A 23,656-nucleotide genomic window follows, 5' to 3' on the forward strand; every position below is an offset into this window, starting at 1 on the left:
CACAGGTTCTGCTGGAGGAAAATTGTTTTGAGGAAACTTGGTAGCCTGAATCAGGACTAAAAATTTCAGGATCCTAAATATTGGGGAAAGCAAAGAAGGGAAGAAAAGCTAAGAGCAAAGGCATTTCTCTGTCTCCCACATTTTATTCTGGCAGCAGCAGCTGAACTGGCTGAATCCTGTCCCCCACTTTTTGAAACTGTTTGGTGTTGCTCCCACGAGATGTAGTTGATCATGTAGTCACTCTCTAACCTGATTCATTCACTATAATCTAGCTTAGTTTGAATGCTTTTTAATGCTAACTCTCTGAACTCTTTAATAAGAATCATTTGGACATGAGCAGTTATTCCACAGATACTGAGGGGCAGCCGTGTTCAGCAGGAATGTAAGGGAAGAGTGATTATGAGGAACAAGGGAATAATGCTACACTAGTGAAGCTTCACTCAGAACAAGAAGCATAATGACAGACTGAAACTGCACACTGCAGTGGATAGAATGGACAATATAGGTAGACTTACCCTGATGAAAATTAACTTCTTAATACCTGTCCCCAAAAATTTCTCAGCCAAGCTTCTAAGCCTTTAAGCTTATGCCTCAGAATTTTCCTAAATAATTTCAAAGGCCAGGGCAACAAATGACTTAACACCTTGCATCTCTCTAAAACACTTTAATGTAAACAAAATCTGTTAACTGTGGTGCAAAAGGTCTCTTAATGATCCTTTTCTTTTTTGCTTCTATCGTTGTTAAAATTACTCTTTTACTTCAATGAGTCTTTTGCTATTAGGTCTTTCTTTTCCTGCTAATGTAATACAAGAAAACCACTTACGATAATGAAGACTGAATATTCATATCCAGCTTTAGGCATCAGCATCCATATACATAAATTGGAATCAAAGTTAAGTGGCATGAACATCCCTGACATGTTCTGTCATGATATAAAAAAAGATCTTTTAAATTTAATATAGCAAATAAAACTAGCTATCTTCTTGTGCAAGTAGTTTTCTCAATTTGCAGAAGGAGAGTTTAGATTGCAACATGAAAAGACTGACGGGTTTCCAGAACTGCAGGCCACTTCCCTTTTGTTTTGAAGTCAAGGGTAATTGTACTTCTGACACCCTGGGAAAAATCACCTTTAATGCTGACTAAAAGTAACATCACATACTGTCTGCATAAGACTCAGTGACATAAAATGTACATGAAGGTGTAGTGCTGTATTGGGGCATGCACGTGTATGTACAAATATAAACAGTCTGCATTGCAATTTGAAATATTGTCCTGATCTGTATGACTTTCAGGTGTTCTTAATTTATTAGTTAGCATTTCAAAAAACAGACTTACTATTCATTGAGCAGACCTAGATGTATTTATTTAATAAAATTAATGAACAGGTAACCATTAAATGCTGCAGGACACTTCACATGGATGGAAGTAATAGAAGCTTTGCCCCCTTTCAACTTTTAAGCTTCCTGTCCTTGCAAGTTTCCAAGAAAGAATGTTTGCAGCAACAGAATCAGTGCCTTCGGACTCTAATGCTGGAATAGCAAAGCTGAGGAAGCTTCAGCAAGAAGGCAGGCAACTTAACTTTGCAGTTTTCTGCATTTCAAAAGTCCTCCCTCCTCAACAAGTTTAAGTAATTAGTTGAATTTTCAGAATTTGGTGTGGCTTTGCATTTGTTTTGTTTTGTTCTGTGATTTGCTTTTATTGTAGTTTTGACACTTGATTCAGGTTTTTTTGTAATGGCTTTGGAAAATACTTTAGGAACTTTACTATATGTGAACATACTCTGAAGTAGAACCATGTACTGACTGAATTGCTTGGGTAACCATTTGCTAATGCTAAGATACTGAGTACGCTTTGTGTGTGTCCCTTCAATTAAGTAGTCTAAAGACTCATTATAAATCTGTGAGCTCCATTAGCTAAATACCTCTTGAAGCAGATAGAAAATTGAAATAAAAGATACCAAAGATGGTTAGATCATAGCATTTATGGTATCAGAATTGCATTAAAGCACAGAATATATCTATATTGAGATATAATCCTTTATTGAATTCATTAAAGGAATTTATCCTAATCCTATTACAGAAATAAGCTTTTCTAACATATATACTGGTCAAAATTGTCATATATGCTATCAAAAGAGGTGAATTTTGTCTCAGTGTAGAGGTGTGGATACCCATTTACTCCTACAAGGCATATAATGATGAGACAGCCACTATCAACCATCTGGTTAATCAGATTAATGAATCAACAGGACCAAAATTTATAGAAGTTACTTCCTATAACATGCAGATGGTAATTTTGAAGGGTTTTTTCCCTGAAATTTTGCTTCTGCTGCTGACTCTTAAAATATTTTATTAAAAAGTTCCAATGTGTTGAAATTACCGGTGTTACTGACCAACTCAAGGAACTGGCTTCCTGAGGCCAAGAAGGCAGCAGTGCTCTTTACCACCAAGTCTGTGTGATGTTCATTGGCAGGTTATTTCATCCATGTGTTTTGAAATGCTCAGGTTTTTCACGGCCTGTATACTGCAGATGATTTCATGTTCCTGCTCATGTTTGTCATTTAGTGTATTTCTTAGCCAGTGTTCTCAGTTGCATTTTTCATATCCAGACAGTATAACCTGTTAATCTGTCCTGCATTTTAATTGGGGGTAGATTAAAATTCACATAGTTAAACTGTAATTTAATTGAAGATAAATAGTTTTTACTCCTGTATCTCTACAATGATTTAGGTAAAAGTAAAATGTAATGTTGAAAGATAGTCTGCAGTGTAACAAAAGCATTCTGTATCTTTAATTATCAGTCTTAGCTTTGTTATAGTTGCTTAACCAGCATAAGCTTTATATGATCAGAAGGAATGCCTCATGTTTGGTATCTTTAAGACCTTGAATCTGTTTGGATTCAATATGCAAGTTTGTGCCCTGGTGTTTTTTATTAAATTCCCTATTTTCTATGTAAATAGCACAACAAGCATATGTAATTTTAGTATGGAGAGATTCTTACTGTAGGATGCTCTGATAATTCAGGACTTTAGAAGGTCTGACACCCAGCTCAAAGCACTGCCAGCTTTGGGGTTAGCTACGGCTATTCTGGGTTCCATCTAGTCAGGATCCAAAAATGGATCTGCACAGAAAACTTCTGCACAGAAGTTGTCTTGCAAGAAAATTCATTATCTTTCTAATGCTGAAGACAGTACTTACTGAATATAAAAATCTAATTTCCAAATGCGTATTACAAATGGTGCTCGTTTTGTAGATCAATGTGTTAGGTCACTTCTGCCATTCTTTTTAAAACAAACATTTATTTGCACTCCTAAAACCCTTTGCATTTTTGCATTTGACTGCTTAACATGCCATGTCCTTCCAAGTGTACACTTCCTACCATACAAAGTATGGAAGTTAGTGGACTGTGGCTCCAGCTGTTTTATTCTTAGATATAAAGCTGCTCTACATTTGCGCCCGATTTACAGGGAGGAGTCTGTACATATAATAACTTTGATAGTGCTTTAAAGAGATACTATTTGCCTCAAGAATTAAAATATTGTTTCAGAGTTAGTACCCAGGAAATTCAGGTTCACTGACAATGTAGCAAGCTTCCTCCTCATAAAGCACTCAAATGAAGGCAATGTTGCATTCTTTGCCTGGCAAAGGTCGTTTCCTAGTTAGGAAATTCAGGACCATAAACTGTTTTATTAGAGATGACTAAAAACAGGAGAAGATTTTTTTGACATTTTTTACTGCAGAATGTTCTTTTGATTAGATCTGATGTTTGTTCTGCTCAGTACCACTGCATTTCAAAGGAGTATGTGTTAACAGGAGTATGAAATTCTGCATTTCATGTGAAAGTGTGTCTGACAAGTGTTGAGGTTCATATGGTTTGGGGCAACCCTTGCTCAGGATACTGTCTGCCCTTTGTGGGAGCAGAAAATACACTAAATGGAGAAGATGAGGCTGGTAAGGAAGAGGTTGTCTTTGAACGACAACAAGTTGACTGGCTGATGTGCAAGCGTCAGTGTCTCTGGGATGAGTTTTCCAGTTTCAGGCCGGAGGGAAAGAGTGGGTGGAGAGTGCATTGAAACTGAGATTTCTGCTCTGGGGTTCACATGAAGAAATCTCAAACAGCTCAGTGTTTAATAACCTGCTCAGTACTTTACAGGGTGGTGTAAAGACCTGTGATTGCATTTTTGAAAATCAAGTAATGTCCAAGTAGCTGCTGTTCTTTGCCCTTGTTCTGAGGTGATTGGTGCTGCTCCCAAGAACTGCTGGCTGTACCTCATCCTGCTGCTGCTGCTTGATTCACCAGCTAAGTCAGTTTACATCATTGTATATATTTTACTTATCTATTTCGTTGTTAAATGTTCAAGTATAGCTTTTGTATTCACTCTTTGAATTCATACTGATGGCCACAAGTTAACTTCATGGTACACTTTTAAGAGAATTTCTGAGTGTTGAGTGTTGGCTTTACTACAAGCATATTGTTTAGGCTTGCGTGGAGTACAAGAAGGCTTTCCTTGTTTTACTGTTTTTCAACATCAATATTTTCTGTGTCCATGATGAGAACATCCAGAGGAAATAAACAGATGAAACAATGCTACTACTCTAGCTGGATCCTGTGATTCCAAGCCAGAATGTGGATTAATGACCACAATGTAATGGATCTAGAAAAAGGGTGCCTTTTAAAACCCCTCTTTCTTACTGGTCATTACCAGCTTTGTCCCTTTTTGTTTCCTGTCCCACAACTCCTTAGAAAGGAAGCATAAGCATATAACATCCTAAAGTAATTTTTTTCATCATTTAAAAGAATTTGATGAGACTTTAGCATTTTTACAATTACTTCATTTCCACAGTGTGACACATTTTGGAAGACCTTGGCTCCCCATAATTTCAGCCTCTGGAGAGGTCTGCTTATTGAAACCTGTCTGGAAATAAAGTCACAGGGATAAAATGGGTTTCATTACAACATTAGAAAATTCTGCCCAAGAAATTAAATAAATGTTTTTTGTACTTTTATGAGATTTCTTTAGCAGTTTGCAAAGTGCATAGTTTGTGGCAGCATTGATGGTCAGTTCATGTCTATTCAATATAATTCAGACAGCTTTAAAATTTCTTTTGTCACCTCTTGTTCAGAAAGATGTACAAGTAAGTAGTATGAAGAAATTTTAGCTTGGCAGCTCTAGTCAGGCCATCTTCAGGGAGGATATGCTGAAAATCATCCTCTTATGCAAACTTCTCTTGAAACTTCTGAATGGCTGGAAAACTTCCAAAAGTCTTTTCAGTGTTTGTGTGTTTCCCTATTATTTTTGGCATTGTATAGTTCCATAATGCATACATCTAATTTTCATTTTCTGCCTGATAGCTCCAGCATTTTATAATTAGTGGGCTAATCAAACAAAAAACATTGGTCAGTACTGGGAGGAGATGAATGAGTTACGTTTGGTTCTCTCCCCACTCTTAACACCGGTTTCTCCTTTGCAAAAATGTACCCAATAAAGTACAAACCAAAATGTGGGCTTGAGAAGTATTATTAGTAGAATGGGTCCATAGCACCAGTGATTCAGTCATCTGTCAGCCTGATAAATGGATTAGTGTAAGAGGTGTTCCAGTGGGGAAATGAAGCCCATAGGGCTTCCAGCTAATTATATTTAAGTTGTTTAGTACTGCTGGGAAGCAGCATCCAGGCAATTACTGAAAGCTTTGATGCAGTGTGCACTATTAGAGTGTGGCTTCAGAAACTCATTACCCTTTTGTGCTTGTATTGGATGGATTCTAGGAAGCTGACATGAAACAGAGAGCAGGAATCAATAACTAGAAAGGCATTTTAGTTAGCTTCTGATCCATTTCCTGATTCAGCAGCTTCTCGCCTAGAGCATTTCATACAATTGCTATAATGTAAGGGGAAAAATGTGGCTTAAATATATTAATTATCCATATATATACATCTTGTTACAGTGATGTGTAGCTGAGGTTCCACCCAAGACAAAGTTTCAAAAGGTCCTTTAGGGACAAGCTGCTCCTCCAATCCCATGTCACATGTCCAAAGCGCCTGCCATCTCTGCTCCTCTGAAGTTGATTGTAGCCTGCCCTTGCAGCATTTATTGATGCCTCCACAACATCAAGGTTATATTACCACAGTGCCCATCGTATCCCACCTTCAAAATCTCTTGGAAACTACAGCTAATCTAAAATGAAACTGATGAGACTGGCTACACATATTAAACCTTGTTTAGGAGAATTGTACTGGCTCTGTCTTTGCCGCGGGCTGCGATTCACATTACTGATACACCTTGAGAAAACTCTACAGATTTTGGGTCATTCAGATGTGGGAAACAGCAAATCCTTTCACTGTAGGGCTCTGCAGTTGTGCACCTCCGTGCGTGCTGAAAGTAATGCAGTATTTGCACAACTGGGAGCCAAAGACTTGGAAGTTCATTTCTTAGGTTAGACTGACAGATCTACTCGGGAAAAGTTACATGAATTAATCAAAATTGTGTGGTTTTCTTTTTAAGCTTGCGCTCACTTTTAAATCTGGTAATGGTGTCTGTTAGGGCAGCGCAGAGAAGGCTGCATTTCTTCCTTCCTGTTTCTTCCTCTGTGCTTATGCCTGAGGTAGAGCTAAATGGACAAATGAGAGGATTACAGTGCAATGCTGAAAGGGATAATTCTTTTCCACCTACTTGCACTATCGCAGAATTAATAATTATACTCCTTTCTTTATGTTTCCATCACAGCAGTCCTAGACATGCTGTGGGTTTTGTTTCATGTTTTATGAAGTTCAGCAGAAATCTCATGAGTTCCTGTCAAGAGAGAAGTTGGGGGGTTTGAGTTTTTTTGAAATCTGGACTTGTTAATTAGAAAAATGGCATTTGGTTTGCCTGAGGGTTGGTAAAATAAATGTTGTGCTAGTTGATACTCCCATATCTTTCTGATAAAAAAGTATTAGAATTGCTGTGTCGTAGGCCACAGCCCCCATGAATCCATCCACATACTGCAAAAAATCTTACAGTAGTAAGCATTTCCAGTCTTAGTACCTGGTTTGGTTACTGACAGCTAAGCTTTTCATAAATCCATTATTATCACTGAAATTTCTGTCCTATTAAATAATGGTAGATAACTCGTGTATCTCATGTCTCTGAAACTATTACACATGGTAGAGAGAATGTCTGCTACACTCAAATACACAGCTGAAGCAGAAAAAAGCTAAAGCTGTTGAAGTGTCTGTGCAGGCAAAGTGCTGACAGTGGTAAATGATTTTGAGAATTGATGCTGTCAGTTCCAGTCTGGCTCTAAGATTGGTTGGATTGAGTCACTGCTTGGGCTGCTACGAGTTAATTTATCTTGGGAGGAGCGTGCATAAAAGGAGTAGCGTAATATAGCCAAGTTAGGAAGGCAGTGCTTCTGAAATTCTAAGTTTCATGATGTCCACTAGCTTTGACAGAGTTAGTTAAGATGAAACATGAGAAGAGTTTCCACCTGCAGTTTTGTTTTCCCTTGAGACACTTGCTTCAGAGGGGCAGCCCAGGCTCTGTGAGTTGCACCTGAGGAAAGGCTTTCAAGTCTTTAGTATTTTAAATTTTTGTGGGAAGACGTGGGTTATTTCTGAGGGTATTTTTGTTGCTTTGGCTTAGATATTACCATGGGGAGGTTTTTTGTACTAGTACTATAATGAAGATTTATTTCAACATTGATTTTCTAATTTTTAACTGACTCCTGACTTTGTTTACTTCAAATCTGGGCATTCATCTATGGTATATTTACAATAAAAATGTCTCATAGCTTCCTTTAGAGGAAGCAGCTGTGGGGCAATAATAAATACATAAGTGTCTAGAGTGGGAATTTTTTATCATAGCAAGCCATTAACTGGTGTTTATTTACTGTATAAGACCTTAGGGAAAATTCATTAATATTCAGAGATTGTGTGGGGTTTTCTGAACAGAGATTGCAGTTCCAGTGCATAGGTACTCATTGGAAACATGATAGAGAAACCCAGCATGTTGTGTTGTGTTTGTTGTGCTGAAAATGATGGTCCTGGTTTCTACTCCATGTGTCTGCAGTGTTATCCATGATCCTTGTACAGATTAATTGCTGGTCATGCCCCAGGGGAGACACTGCTGTGTTTATATTTATACATTATGTTAATCCACAAAGAAACTAAAACCCCGGCACATCAGCAGGAGTTTGGCAAATGTTGGAATGTTGTCTTCACTGATTTGTACACTTTTTAGGAATTGCTTTAGAAGGTGCATTTTAGGTTATTTTTTGCAAAAGGGTGGCATAATTATTGATGTCCTTTTAGAATCTTCTGTATAGTCATGGTATACTTCTGTATAGTATAGTATAGTCTAGTCCACAAGGGGTAGTTAGAAAATATTGAAGCTGTTTATCAGTTTGAAAGAAAGCAAAATACTGTGCACTAGGTATCCTGCATTTCTTTCCCATAAATATAATGAAATCTCTGTTTTTGTAATTCAGTGTCTATTGAAGATGGCCTTTTTAGCATAAACTTTCCTGTGCCTTTAAAAGCCAGAAGGGAGTAGGATAATAAATTAGTTACCCAATTAATGTTATTTTTTTTTCATTATGAAATAGTTAAGAGAAATATGCTGAGACAGGATAGTAATGGCACTGGTTTGGTTTCTCCTCATCTATATTGTTTAGTAAAAAGAAAATTATTTAGCTGAAACTTTGCAGAAGTAGTACTTAAACAGAAATCAGATTGGAAAAATATTTAAGCGGCTAAATGTATTTAAAGGAATTGAGTAGAATTCACTAAAACATGTTCCAGAATGATGTGACTGATTACTCCAAGTTTAAATCAAGAGTAAAACTGTGGTACTATTTAGGTGCCTTTACCCCAGCCACCTGCCCAGCTGGTAATTTCAAGTGCCTCCTATAAATCTGGCCCCCAGTTTCAGTTTCCTGAAGTTGCTCAGGTACCTGTAAAAAGAAATCTACATATGAAGCAGAGGATAAATGCACTGTTTTGTCTGTGGCCAACTAAGGGCAACACCAAATTCAGCCCTCCTTTGAGGAACATCCCATCATTGAGTTCTCAGTGCAAATGGTGCCGTGCAGTTTGTCCCTGACAAAGGACTTGTCCTCTGCCCTGCCCTGGCTGGCACTGCAGGGATGGGGTGGAAAGGCCTTGTTGCTTTTCTTTAGTTAACGTGGCACTGGGGACAGTCACAGGGGGCTGATGACTTACTTCATTCATCAGTTGCCTGCATGGGAAGTGGTGCCAGGGTTTCCCATGGTTTTGCATCACAGAGATTGTGTTCAGTGGAGGAGCTCAGATATAAGGAGATTGATGAATGTATTTGCATAAGTTGACTTTCGTGTTTTCAAACATAGTGCAAATCCAAAGTCAAACCTTGTGTACCAGATTTACAATTAGTAAAAATGAAAGGATTTTTTTAAACTTTTATTTTTGGTTGATATTTAAACTTGGCTACATTTCTTGACAACTTAGCAGCCCAAGGCATAGATTAGCCACAGCACCAATGCTAGCTAAGTTAACCCATTCAATAACTTTCCTATTCTTTGCTAAAGGGGTGAAATTTTTATGCTTGCTCACTGTGACACCAACGTAACATTTCGGCCATTACTTGTTTTTATTTCCTTTTCTTCTTCCATTGTCCTTTTGCAAGAAGCCTGTGTTACTTGTGTGCCCTGAGTGAGACTGCTATTGCAGGGAGGGAGCTGGAAGCAAACTGCTGTGGGGCCACAGCAGCTCCTGGATTTTAACTGGGGTGGGGAACTGCTTGGCTAACCCACTGAAATACCCCAATAAGAAGGTTTTCCTGCCTGGAAAGCTTACTGGCCACAAGGACAGGACTGGCAAGTAGTTAATAACGTGAAGCAGTGTTATTTATTGCTCCATGACAGATTCAGAGAGCATCATTTGTATTGCCTGCCTTCTGACTGATGCCCTAAATGACCCTTGTGAAGTGAGGTCCTGCTACCACTCTCTTGTGACTGAGTCCTTTTGGCTCATGGAGGACAGAGTAAGCTTCCTAAATTGGAAGTCAGAGTATTATTCCAGCAGAATTTAGTCCACCTGTCTCTGGAAGGATGTCTATAGTTGTCTGACTCCACATGGCCTGAACACACACTCCCTCTCTCACTATATGTGTGTATATATGCACATCTATGTCACTAAGTGTTTGCTTGCACCAGCAGCTCAGCATGCACAGTGCTCATTGCCACCCAGTGCTTTAGTTACAAAACCAGACAATTGGTTTTGATCATAATATATTTAATTCATGAGCAGGAAAGAATGACTACATCACCTAATCTCCCTTTCTCTGTATTGCAGACTTTGTTTATCTATATGAAACACAGCAACTTTTGTATGACTACAGGATACCTTGTGTTTTCACAAAAATTCATCTTCTGGGAAAGTTCCACTAAAGCTTGGCATGAACAAATGGAGAATCTCTGCATTCTCCTTCCGATAGTTGCACTAATGGTTAGTCACAGGTGATGAAAAACACGTGCTTTATTTCTCATTTTAATTTCTTGTCAGCTTCCAGATGCTGATTTGTTCTGTGTGAACCCTTTACTAGATTAACAAGCAAGCTGGTATTTAGTATATTGTCCCAGTGAAATACTGAGGTGCTGTAATTAGGTCATCCATCTTTTTTTTTTTTTTGTAATAAACTATACCAGTGGAACTCTCTAGACATTTCATATTAAAGTACTTTCTACACTGTCGTAATCACTTTTGCAGCTGTATTGTGTGATCTCTGGTGATGGATTTTTTTTCAATTTCTTTGTAGATTATGACGGCCTTATCCTATTGTAAGTAATGATAGGTTGCAATGCTAATATTACAAATGAAAGTTTAAAAGAGCATTTTTGTCTTTGCGTACTGTTTATTTCAAAGCTCATATTATTTACTTCTGTATGAAATCAGATTTGAAGAAACTCTTGTTGTTGAGTAAAACATTATTGGTAGGGGCATATGATAGCATATGATTGTTGCAATCATCAATACATGTATGCTCTCACCCAATCATAAGGGTGATAAAACTTCATCGACACTTGTAGGTAATAAAATAATAATAATAATAATAATAATAATAATAATAATAATAATATCTTTTAACCTCTAATACTTCTCTTTCACTTTTTCAGTAGAGAGCTAGTACTTGCCAAAAAGTTGTCTTGCAAGGTAACCAAAGCTGGTCTAACCAAAGGATGTAATTAGCTCTTCCAGCCTGTGTTACCAGTGCTGCCTGCACTGATGCCTCCTGCCTGTGTACCATTGTTGCAAGATGAATAGCCTTTAAGTGATCCTGTCACTGATAGAAACCACCAATGATCTAGTTTATAAGATTTGTAAACAGAACAAATGAAAACATGACCCAACCAGTTTATGAGTATAATTATGACAGAAAGCATTAATAGAATTTCTTCAATAACCCTGATTCATCCACAGTGCTACAGTATGAGTATCTGGTATTCTACAGTGTCCTTTAAACTCCATGAACCTTGCAGAAGCCTTCAGCCCAGATGCACCAGTTAGTTCCCTGGTATTTGACATGAGAGCAGCCTCAGTATGTGTTAGTTACTGTTGCATAGCATAATGCCAGAGTATTGAATAGAGATGATTTTAGTATAATAATACTCTGAACAATTTTCCCATAAGACGTGGGAAATCCTCTAATTGTTGCCTGGAATTTCAGATTGTATATTTACACAGTTGTGCTTCTTGAGTATATTGTATTTTGCATAAACACAACATGCATAGAAAAAATGAGATGGGAGGCATGTTGTCAATGCTGCAACCCTGGCAGCGTTCAAGGCCAGGTTGGATCGGGCTTTGAGCAACCTGGTCTAGTGGGATGTGTCCCTGCCAATGGCAGGCGGTTGGAACGAGAGCATCTTTAAGATCCCTTCCAACCCAAACCAGTCAATGATTCTATAATTAAAAAAAAAAAAAAAAGATGAGATGAGGTGGAGAGATGAGAACAGTCAACTCAGAATGCCATCTGAGAATTAGACAGGTAATTAGATATGTAGCCACATAGATGAAGATTTATATGCATTCAGTAGACTAACTCAGAAAAACTGTGGATGTCCAGCTGATGTATTGCTAATAGTTTGTGATGCTTCAATAGGCAAATGTTGTCCCTTGTGTAGTCGTTCACCTCCAATTAGGATAGATGTAACTCTTTCTGAAGTGAGTAGTTGTATTTGGTTAGGTGGTGTACTTACCTCACAGTGAAGTGAATGAGGACATGCAATAGTACTGCAGACTGAGAATTGGAACTGGAGTTATGAAAGCATTTCCTGATGATGTGTTTAAATATGTTATCTGTTAAATCGATTATTTCTTAAAATGATTCTTAATGTATAGTTGTTGTGGTTTAACTTCAGCTGGTAAGTACCACATGGCCACTTGATCCATCCCCCTACCCAACCCAATGGGATGGGAAGGAGAATTGGAAAAAAGTAAAACCCATATGTTAAGATGAGTTTAATAATGGAAAAAAGTAATTAATAAGTAAAATGTAATAATAATTATAGTATTAATAAAGATGATAATGATTTAAAGGGAGATAAGAAAACAAGAGAGAGAAATAAAACCCAAAAAGGACAAGTGGTGCGCAATACAATTGCTCACCACCTGCTGACTGATGCCCAGCCCATCCCCTAGCGGTCAACAGCCCCTCCCAGCCAGCTCCCCCCAGTTCATATACTGGGCATGACATTGTATGGCATGGATTGGCCAGAGCAGGTCAGCTGTCCTGGCCATGCTCCCACCAGCTTCTTGTGCACCTGCTCACTGAAAAGTCCTGACTCAGCATAAGCACAGCTCGGCAACAACTTAAACATCACTGTGTTATCAACATCACTCTCATACTGAATGCAAAACACAGCACTGTACCAGCTACTAGGAAGAAAATGAACTCTATCCCAGAGAAAACCAGGACAATAGTTTTAAAAGCTGTCAGACATTTGTGTGGAAGAGGATAATTAATTTTAAAAGTCTCCAATGAATATCTCATTTTGCTTTAAATCATTTAATTATTAAATTATGTAGACAAAAATGGAGCATAGGACTTAAGGATTGAAATGGAAGAATAGGAAACTAGTTAATATATGTGGTGCTCAAATGGCAGAGGAAATACAAAATAAGGCTTTACGCATCATGCTTTTTGGCAGGTGTGGAAAAGTCTGCAAATAGGTTTATTATTGCAGAAGAATGCCAGGCTGTCTTTCATGTTCGATTTTCATAAATGCTTGCTTTCAGCCTTGCTCCAAAAACATTCAAGAAGGTAATTTCTTTTGCCTACTTATTTCTTGCACAGAGGTGATGCTCAATCAGTTCCCACTAGAAGCTTTCTGAGAGAGCACTTTGTGTGTCCCACCGTTTTGAGGCAGCGCACTGGCATTTCAGTCCTGTGCTCAGCAGTGGTTCTGGGTGAATTGCTTGCTGCTGTTATACTTGACCAGAGAGGCTGAAAATTGTTGAGCCAAGCTGATGGTATATTAGGATCCTTCCAGCTCCTGAAAAAGTGCATGGCTTTGCAAAGTGCTCAAACGCTGTGTGTCACTGGGGATTGCCCTCACCTCTCTAATTCTTTTGGTGATGGATGTTGGGTTTTTTCCCCTTACAGTTTAGCCAAACTCCTAATCTGGGAACTCAGACCTTGCTGAATGACAAAAGCAGAAGGAGTCAGGTGCTTGTGTTTTGATGAGGTGATGGACTTGAGGACTGGCTTGATGGGTACCTCTGTCTCTCATTGCAGCCCTCTCAGCTGTCAGATGCAGTGATCTCCATGGTAACTCAAACCCCCAGACTCTTGACAGCAGCCTGCGAGGAGCAGCATTCAGCAGCTCAAGGGTCTCACGACCAGGTAAGCCACAAGGAATCGCCAAATAAGAGCTCACCTCCAGCATGCCATTCCCTGTCCTGTCAGGTTTTTCCTTGGTGAAGTCACCCAGGCAGTCAGGTCCTGTGCACATATGTGATGATGGATTTCTACTAGTGTTGTCACTTAAGGCTATAGCAGTCCAGCTCTCTCAAACCGAGGCATTTGACAAAAAGTCTGCATTGTTCAGGGTTGGTTTTTAAGCTGCAGATTGAAGAAGCAAAACTAAGAAGTACTGTGCAATTCTTTAAGTGGCTTTGGTCTTAAGTAATTGCTGTGGCAGGAAATAACCCCAAAACATGTCAGCAGTAAGATCTGTCTTGCCGCTGTACCTACACCACCATCATTACTGCCTGGGCTCTAACTTTAGGCCTGAGCAATCTTATTCTCCTGCAGTGTATCAGAGACCGTTTCTGTGTTCATGTAACGTTCATTGGTTCTCTGCAGCATTTTCAAATTGCTGCTGTGCTCTTTCCACACGAGTTTCTGTGCTAATAGCAGCATATGGGGTGTTCTGGGTAACATCTTAAGAAGGTACAGAATTCTTCCCCTTTTTTGTTGAATTATGGAGAAAGAACAAGATCTTTGCCATTTTGGGAAAACAATGCAGGGACTATATAGCTACTATTCCAGTACCACTGATGCTGTGAACTAAAGTAGTACCTCTGGTCTTATGCGCTTACATGCGTGGGACGTTTATTATTCCCTTTTACTGTCAGGCTTCACCATCATTTGTACCGAGTTGTTTCTATGCCATTAAGATTGTATGTATTTTCCAAGTGTTTTCTGGGTATTACCTGCATTGTTTCTTTCTTGCTTGTTGCATAAGTCCACTTGGCTCTACTTGGTTCTTACTTTTGTATCATTGATGATACTCTTAAATAGTGTTGAGTGAGTACTGGATGATTTTATTGGAGGAATGTAGAACACTTTTTCGATTATTATTTCCTGTTAACAGCTACTTTTTCATATCTATATCTTAATCACATTTGATGATACTGATAATAATTTCTTACTCTGAGTTTTGTGTGGCGGTAAGGTAAATGCCGTTTGAAAGTCTGTGTGTTTCATTTATGGAATAACGTCTGCTGACCGTAGTTTGTAACTTTATCAGATGATTAAATAAAATTCTCTGTTTTATTTAGCAAGTTTCTGTAAAATGGTGTTGACTGGCATTAGTTTTGTTCATGTAATTTCCCAGTGAATTTATCCTTTATCAGTTTGGTGGTTATTTTGCCTGAGATTAGTGATGACATAGAGCTCTATAATTACTGAGATCATACTGCTTACCATCCTCAAGTATTGGCAGAAAATGCTAGCAGTCTTACTGAATTTCTCTGGTGCTCCAAAATGTATTGAAAATTAGCATCATTGAAATGATCCTCTCACAAACACTTTTAAGACTCTTAAGGCACAAATTATTGCAGTGTACTAATTTAAAGTTGTCTTTTAAGATTCATTTTCGTTACTAATGGCCTCCTTATCTCTAAAAATGCTTTTCTTCTACTTAGAAGAAAATATATGTTGATTGTTTGGGGTTTTTTGTGTAGCATGTTTGTATTCCTTTAAAACATGAACCCCAAGCTGGAGATCTTGTGCTGTTTCAATTACCCAGATTTTCCTATTAGAATTAATTTCATTGGGTTTTAAAGTGTAATCTATATTTCAAGCTAATTACACCTTAACCCAGACTGGGAGTATCATTTTTTTGCCACAGGTTGCCTTTTTTTGGACTATTTAATCATTACCTTTGGTCCCTGGTGGCAATGGGGTAGGGAAAGTTCTCCACATTTTTACCCTTGTACTTTCTCCCAAATGCAAAATTTGTCCCTAGTTTACTGGGCTAATGAACTTCCATGCTTGCTATTAACTAAACTGTTTCAAATACCAAAATGACAATTACACTCTGGGCCTGTGCATTCAATATGTATTCTGGCAGTGAAATTTGGGAGTGCCTGATGAGTTACTACTGACTGCGTGGCATTTCTAGCTTACTTCTCTCACATGAACATCCTTCATAGTTCTTTTCATGTTTTACAAGTACATACTTAAGCAGATCATTCAGTTCTCTGATATGGTTTGGTGGTTTGCTTTATCTCAAATTGCCAATAATATATCCTTCTGGGATCCGCTAGCATGTTGCCTGCATGAGTTCAAGATCTTGACATCCTGAATTATCAGTAATTTTGAGAAATAATGGTGCTAGTAGTGTAAAGTACCATCTTCTATATCCTTTGTCTGGCTCTTAGTGGAGATCTCCCCAGCAGTTAGAGTGATAACTATTGATAACTGTTATTGGTATGATAGGTGTGACAATGATAAGAGGTCAGCTTTATCAGGATCGTGTGTGATATGTTGTATGAATGCACATTATAGTCTTTTGACTAAAAAACCTTGTAAAAAGCAAGATGAGACGAAATTAGATGTCAAAAATTGAAAGGCTGGGGAAGTTCAGTTTGAAAAAGTAGGAAAAGTAAGTGTATGCACATGATACCTAGGAAGAAACAGGTCACCTTTTTCTAGTTTTATGTTTCTTGTATGAATTAGTTACTTTGAATTTAAGAACAAGATGGATAGGATGTAGTGGAAGATACTTCAAATGCATCAGCATATCAGCAGATTTCAGTTGTTCAAAGAGCTTGGAATAGGTGCAGTTTAGGAATGTCACAAATGAAATGTGGTAGTGCAAGTTGTGGCTGTTGACAGAAGTGCAGAGGCACAAATTAATATAAGAAAACATTTATTATTTTATTAAAAGTTTCCAGAACAGTATTTTTTCAAAAGTATTCATTTGGTGTGATTGAGAAGAATGTTCCATTATACGTAAGTTAACACTAAGGTATTTTATTTTGAGAAAATACATCTTCTTTTGCATAAGAACACTGCATTTTATACAAAGAAAGTAAGAGAAACTATAATCAAAAAGTTTGCTTGCCAATGCATGATTCTGAAAAGTACCATAATACACCCATGCATACTGTTCCATAACAGCTTTTATGATTTTTTTACGATTACTAGTTTTTAATTATTTGTTTCGGTTTATTTAGAACTTTATAAGTGATATTGCACAGGCATAGGGTGCAGGGACTTTGTATGTTAACAAAAGTTACTGTTGGCACCTGATCCCACCAAATAATTTTATTGGTCAGTTAGATTTATGGGCTAGAAAATTGATCTGCTTTTAAGCAATATTCTTTATAATTCTCAGGTTTAATAATAAACTCTGTATTGATTTTTTTTAACATTGTTTTTCAAGTGTTGTCATCAAATAATATTGCACCTGTGGGTGTACACATGGGCTATTCCCCTTGACTACTCAGCATTCAGTGTTCATAGAGTGGTTATTCTTAAAAGTCTCATGGTATCATATCTGTTCACTGAAAAACAGTGAACTGTTGTAATAATATTTTTTTGAATAAGCATATTTTAGAATAACATGAATAGTCTTTAAATTTGCAGCTGTTTCATGGCTCAAGTAGAGCTTCGTTTATATAATCCCTGGTACTTCTCTTGCTACTTGGTGAATCATGTTTAACTGAACTCTGATTTTATTCATGAAATATTAATTAGTACTTTTTGGGCTATCGACCAAGTCAGAAAAAAGTATATGTAGCTAGGACATGAACTTGTGTATTTTACATTGTGGTGGAGAGATGAAACAACTATTCCAGTCATGGCTAACTTCTGAGAGACTTGCTTTGAGCCTTTCTCTTACACAGTATGGTTTTAAAATACTGACAGTGGAATAAAATTATTGTGCTTTTTTTAAAAAATCTTTTTTCTTTAACACGGCTAAGGTTTCAAGGAAGGTTTTTGATGATGGTAAAGAGGATGCTAGCATTCAAAATGAGGTGGCAAAATGCCTTATCCTTTTTAAACTAAGCTGGTGATTATTTAAGGCATAGCTCAGACCTTGTAGGACTCAACTGTGATAATCCCATACTCTATTTGATTTGTAGAGCACATTATGATACCACATTCACTGTGCCAGTCACTTGAAAGTGCTAATAATACATATGCAAAGTGGGAAAAGGCAATTTTTGTTGTAGTCATTAATAAGTATATATTTAGTTCACCTGGAGTGCCAGCTGAAGTGAAAGGTTCATACCTTCATGAGTAAACACCATGCCACAAGGAGGGGGAAGTGGAGCTCTGCCTTGCCCAAAACTGCTCCTCTGAGTTTGCCCAGCAAAGACTTCACACAGGTCAAGAGTGCTTTTTCATCCACGCAAAGTCTGTTTAACTTGTCTGGGCAGCACTGCAGGAATAAGCCCAGGTCAGTGAATTCGGCTCAGGCTGCAGCACTCTTGGTGTTTCCTTGGACAGGTACCGTGCACACACTGTGTGTAGCACATTCCAGAGACAGTGCCTTCTGCAACCTGTCTGTATCGAAGGACTGTGTATGTGCAGTAAATCAGCTGCTTCCCAAACAGAGCTAGGACAGTTTTCCTCTGAAGACAAATAGGATTTTCCGCTTTTTAAAGGTTGATTCAAACAAAGCTTTTATTTTAAACTGAATTATTTTACCACATTATGGTGTAGAAATGGAATTACTACAGGCAGTCTAGTTAAACATGCTCCTGAATAATCTGAATGTCTCATGTAGCCATCCCACACAGAAACAGGACAGGTAATAGAATTGGTTTTTTAATAAGTTGTTAATTAAGCCTTGGAGATATACAGGATTCTGTATTTCCATTTACATTTTTGTATGACCTTGTTCCTAATTGAACTGCTTTGATTTAATGAAACAGGAATATAACTTATGGATAAACATACTGTTATATAGATAGTACATGCTAAAAATTTGTGCCCAATATACAGCTCAACATCAGTTAATTTCAGAAGAAATTCCATCTTCAAGCAGCCTGTAAACATTTCCTCCTGGTATTTTACTGTCTAGTCTAAATGCCGTAAATGAAAAGAAACAAAATTATTTTTTTTTCTCAAAAGTTTGTGTAATGCAGAGGTCAGAGTTAAGGTGTAGTTCTTTGGTGTCAACTGGAGATATTGCAGGTATAATTAATCAAAATGGATTTGCAAACATGTCGTCACTGATACTATGTTTTTACTTACACAATGAGGTCACAGGTTCACACTTGGCTTTGTAATCAAGGACCTTGGTCCAAGCTTGTTTTTTTTCGCAAAGGTGAGTACAGTGATTAGGAAAATTGTTGTAATGGCATATTTGGAGAGTGAGTGATCACCACAGAAAAAGCTGAGGTGATTTAAGGTATTGCAGATCCCATACCTGAGCTGCAAAAGCAGAGCACTTGAGTCCCTGAACTGTTTTAGTGCAAAGTCCATTCCCAGCCAGCTCCTGCTGAAGTCTCTAAAAACGACCAGGATGTTGTAGCTTTAAAGAATGCAATGAGAGACCAGTCAGTCTTTAGCTCTTGTTCAGCTGTCAGGGACAGTAAACTCCAGGTAAGGAGCAAACAGCTGCAGCACACCTGGTTTTTTACACTGGTGCCACCATTTGTGCAGTATGTCTCAAAATAGTCTTTTATTGACTTGCCCATAGCTTTTGATTAATCTCTGCTGTGTTCAGACCTTCACATGTGAGATGGCTACCCAGAGTTGTATGGTGCTGTATCTCCTCCTAATAAATGGCTCTGGAGGTTGGGTTAATGCAGATGGCACCTACTCAGAAAAAATTGGGGGAACAGGGAAGGCACTCTCCCAAACACCTCTGTTGTAATAGAACAAAGTGGGTTTGCAATTTTTGTTTTATCTGAAATGGTTAACATTTTTGTATTGGTTGCTCTCTGAGCTACAATGTGATTTAGCAAGCATCCCAAATGTCTGTAACATGAATTGTGTTTATCGTCAACCTAAATCAGTTTAAATAAGCTTAGTTCAACTGATGCATGCACAAATTAATTTCTCTTTTATCTAACCAGCTTGCAGTCCTAATAAACAGAATAATCAATCATAGCTGCCTTCATCTATAGCATGATTGTATATCTCTGATCAAGGAAATGTAGAATAATTTCTCTCTAGTTCCTACTTAGTTCCCCCTGTAATCAAGGTTTCTGGCTATAATGATTCACCTTAATCATTTTTACATTCCTTGATAGATGAAAAAAATATTTTTTTTTAGCTTGTATGTTTAAAGGATGATTACATTCAACATTGTAAAACTAATTTTAAAAGTATAAGACATTTTTGTTTCTCTGCAACACAGAAAAAAATGCCAGTCTGATTCAGAGAACTCTGTAAACACGATGGCAATGACACCGTGCTTTGAACAGTTTGTACTGTATACTCATCGTTTTTAGTAATAGCTGGTTTGAGGCCTCTGGCATCTTTCTTACTGATTGAAGTGAGTCCAGGACTCTGCTAGACATTTTCTCTCTTCCTTGAATTATAAAGTGCCAAGCAAAACCTGAGGTTAGCTTTGTGTAAGATGCTAGAAAAAGCCCAAACAATTAAAACTTCCCTTTAGGTCACTGGCCTTCAAATAATTCTTTAACTTTTATGCTGAACTGTTTACACTGTATATCAGGTATCTTTAGTCTTTTAATTTTCTACATATGTAGTATATCACACATTTAGTAATGCATTTGTCTAGATAGACAGTTATGAAAAACTTATAACACGTAAAATATGAACTCAAAACTTATTTACAGTTGCATTTTACAGCTTCTTAGTGTACTTTTGCCACCAAGCAAAGGTACTGTAGCAACCAGTTCTGCCTCTTGCAACTGCAAAATGCATCAAGGAAACCTTATGTTCTCGGTGGTTTATCTCAAAATGTGTGTTTAGAATATGTGCCCTTAAGTGTAGTTGACAATATTAGGAAAACAGCAGCCTGTATGAAGAAATATTCCTACCATAGTAGTTATTGGCAGTTTCTGGACTGCTAGTTCAGAAATACTGTTCCAGACCAAGGTACAGCAAGGAGCTGACTTTGAGATTAATCTTTTCCTCTATATTAAAAATAGAGCATCATTATGCAAAAATTATTTTACTGGCACAAAAGAAAGGTGCAGTGCACCTTTTTGAATAAAGATTGTAATATGGCCTTAAACAACAGTGTGTCTTCTTGCTCCTCACGTGATTCCATTCCATGAACACAGATATTAAATATCTGTGGTCATTTAAGGCTCAGTAATTTGCTTCAAACTTTGACTTCAAATGTAAATTAATCTCATATTTAAAAATAAATTACTTCAGGTTTTGGAACAATAATCTCATTTCGCACTTCTAGTTTCATTACTTTTTTTTGCAAATTCTTTATTTTTTGAGTTAAAAATTCAGCTGTGTTAAAATATGACTAAGTTTAAACTTGGTATCTGAAATGACATGAGGTTTTCACAAAACATTGCCTCAAGCATTTCCAGATAAATTATTTCATTCCAATATTTTATTCATTTCTTTCTTTTAAAGAGCTTTAAATAGCTTTTATGTCAAGCTATTAATCATAGTTGGATGACTCTGTTTTAAACTATTTGAGTTGATAAATCATTGTTCAGTAGTAAACTGGAGATGCTGGTTTTCCTTGTGATGTATGCATGTGTTTGATTTCTCTCTAGATACTGATAGATCTTTGCAAATTATCTGCTTATGAGTAAGCCCAAATCTTCTGAATTTAACCTAATCAGATAATGTTTTGGAAGTCTGTTAATATATACAGTGTTTGCAAGCTCAAAAAGTGAAAATTCTCCCCATAAGTAGGTGTTTAAAATTATGCAAAGATCATTAAAAAAAAAGTAAGGTAACAATTCCTATATTGGTTTTTAAAATAATAACCCTAGGCCGGAGCTGCAAAAGTCAAGGAAGCAAAGCTATTTGTGGTACCATCAATCTGAAAATTGTGCTCCAAGGAATGATATCAGTAGATGCACTTGGGTCAGGGAAGTTAAGTCAAAGAGGAGGAGGGAGTGGTCTGACAACCCTGACTGGGAGGCCTAATCCTGGGAATCCCCTGAATTTCTCTTCTCCAGAGATGTTTGATTAGCTAGTATAGCCAAAACCGAAAAATGAGGGAAAAAAGCCTCTTCTCCCTATTTTTTTCCCCATACACTAACCATCTTTCTCTATATTAACTTTTTTCATCAAAATTGTGTTTTGAGAATTTGCAAAATCCCCTTACACAGAGTTTCCATTTATCTTGTGGGTATTATTTCAATCATTCCCCAAAGTTTTCGTGGTGCCATGCCTCTCAGAGCTCTCTTCTTGCTTTGGTCAGCTGTCCTGTAATCAGTGCATGTTCTTGCCTTTCATACAGCAACTTGGATAAAGAGTATGTCAGTTTTGTTAGAGTCCAGCCTCTTGGAATGTGTTTTCTCTTAAGTCAGGTTTGGTTTAGGATTTCACTGGAGAGTGAGCATTTAGAACTCACTGATAGGTAATGCTCTGCATCATTATATTATGTTTTGTGTTGCTGATATTTTGACATAAGAATATTGGAGACAAATGAGATTGCGTTTGTGTTGATTTAAACCATTGTTGCTATGCAGCAGAAGAATTGTATGTCCCTTTGAAAGAGAGAGCAAAATAAGAGTGGCCTTGTTTTTACAGGGATGGAGGAAATACAGTTTCTGGTACTGTGGCAGGTCTCTTACTCCTGGAGTAGATTTGTTGATGAAATCTTTCAGGTGTATGGCTTTTGCTGTGGCTTTGTCCCAGTTGCTCAGGTTAACTACTAAAGTCAGCCCCAGGGCTTGTTTACATAATTTTAATTATACTTTTCAGTGGCTTTGGAGAGAGTTTACGCAGCAGATTTTATTCATTGTGTGATTTCTTAGTGTTCTAGAAACTTGCATCATTCTCTTTATAAAACTTTTTTTTTGTCTTGGGAAGATACTAGAAGCTTAAAATGAGTGATTTTCCTAAAAGCCTTGCAAATACAGCAGATCTCAGTCTCCCTCCTATGAAGGTGTCACCTCAGAAGGCAGGTGCAGAGCTGTTTACCACAGTCAGACGTGATCTTGCCATTCTAAATTAAATCTACCCGTGATGGTTAGCAGGGAGCTAATCAAATCACTTGCACCATTTGATCTGCTCCCATCGCCTTTCATTATCAAAGCTCATTTAAACTGCTTTAAACTAGAACTGAACTGATGAAACAGATAAATTCATACATCTGTGATCATGTTTTCCTGCTGTTGTATTTTGTATTATCTGAGCCTAAAAACTAGGCATAAAACTGCCTAAAACCAATGACAATTTGTCGTATACTGTACCTTGTCATCTAAACAGTTCTATTAACTTAGCCACTCTTAGTTTGGTTTTGAACAATGCAGAATAGCTTTTCATTACCATGTAGTATTTTTAACCAATATAGCACATAAAAATTAACATTCTGCTCTTAGAATTACCTCATTTCCTTCTGGATAATAGACAATATAGAAGAAGTTGTTGCAGCATTGCTTTAAAAGCACGGTTACTCTTTTCCCATAGTAATCAAACACTCGAAAACAAGAGTCATTTCCTGCGGATGGTGTGTAATCTCACATAATTAATGGGCTTTTCAGCCCAGTATTGGAATAAAACCAACTGATACTGTGTTCCCCCATCCCCAGTTGTATTACACCAGATCAGTACAGTGAATGTCAACTAAACAGACCTGGAAGCAGAAAAGAACTGGGCTATTAGAAGAATTCTTATGAACCTCTTGCTTCCCCTGCACATTTGAAAAGCTGTCCTTTTTAGTTTTGCTTTACTCATCAGTGGCATTCAATTGTCAATAATCCATCCTCACGTTTGAGTTCTGCTGTTGAGTCTGTGCCCTCTGCAATACCTTTGATCTGGCAGCAACGGAAATTAGGTGATTGA

General features: G+C 37.5%; 1 protein-coding gene across 6 annotated transcripts in view; it reads left to right on the top strand.

Moving 5' to 3' along the window:
- Positions 1 to 23,656, top strand: part of TBL1X (transducin beta like 1 X-linked) — a 193,041-nt gene that overhangs the window by 91,132 nt on the left and 78,253 nt on the right. For 5 of the 6 annotated variants that reach the window (XM_048328913.1, XM_048328885.1, XM_048328877.1 and 2 more), the window contains one exon: positions 13,751 to 13,858. The exons of the other annotated variant lie outside the window; for it this stretch is intronic. The gene's annotated coding sequence lies outside the window, so the exon portion shown is untranslated. The remainder of the gene's footprint in view (positions 1 to 13,750; positions 13,859 to 23,656) is intronic. 6 annotated transcript variants of the gene reach the window in all.

The sequence above is a fragment of the Corvus hawaiiensis genome, chromosome 2, assembly GCF_020740725.1.
Source record: "Corvus hawaiiensis isolate bCorHaw1 chromosome 2, bCorHaw1.pri.cur, whole genome shotgun sequence".
Taxonomy (NCBI): domain Eukaryota; kingdom Metazoa; phylum Chordata; class Aves; order Passeriformes; family Corvidae; genus Corvus; species Corvus hawaiiensis.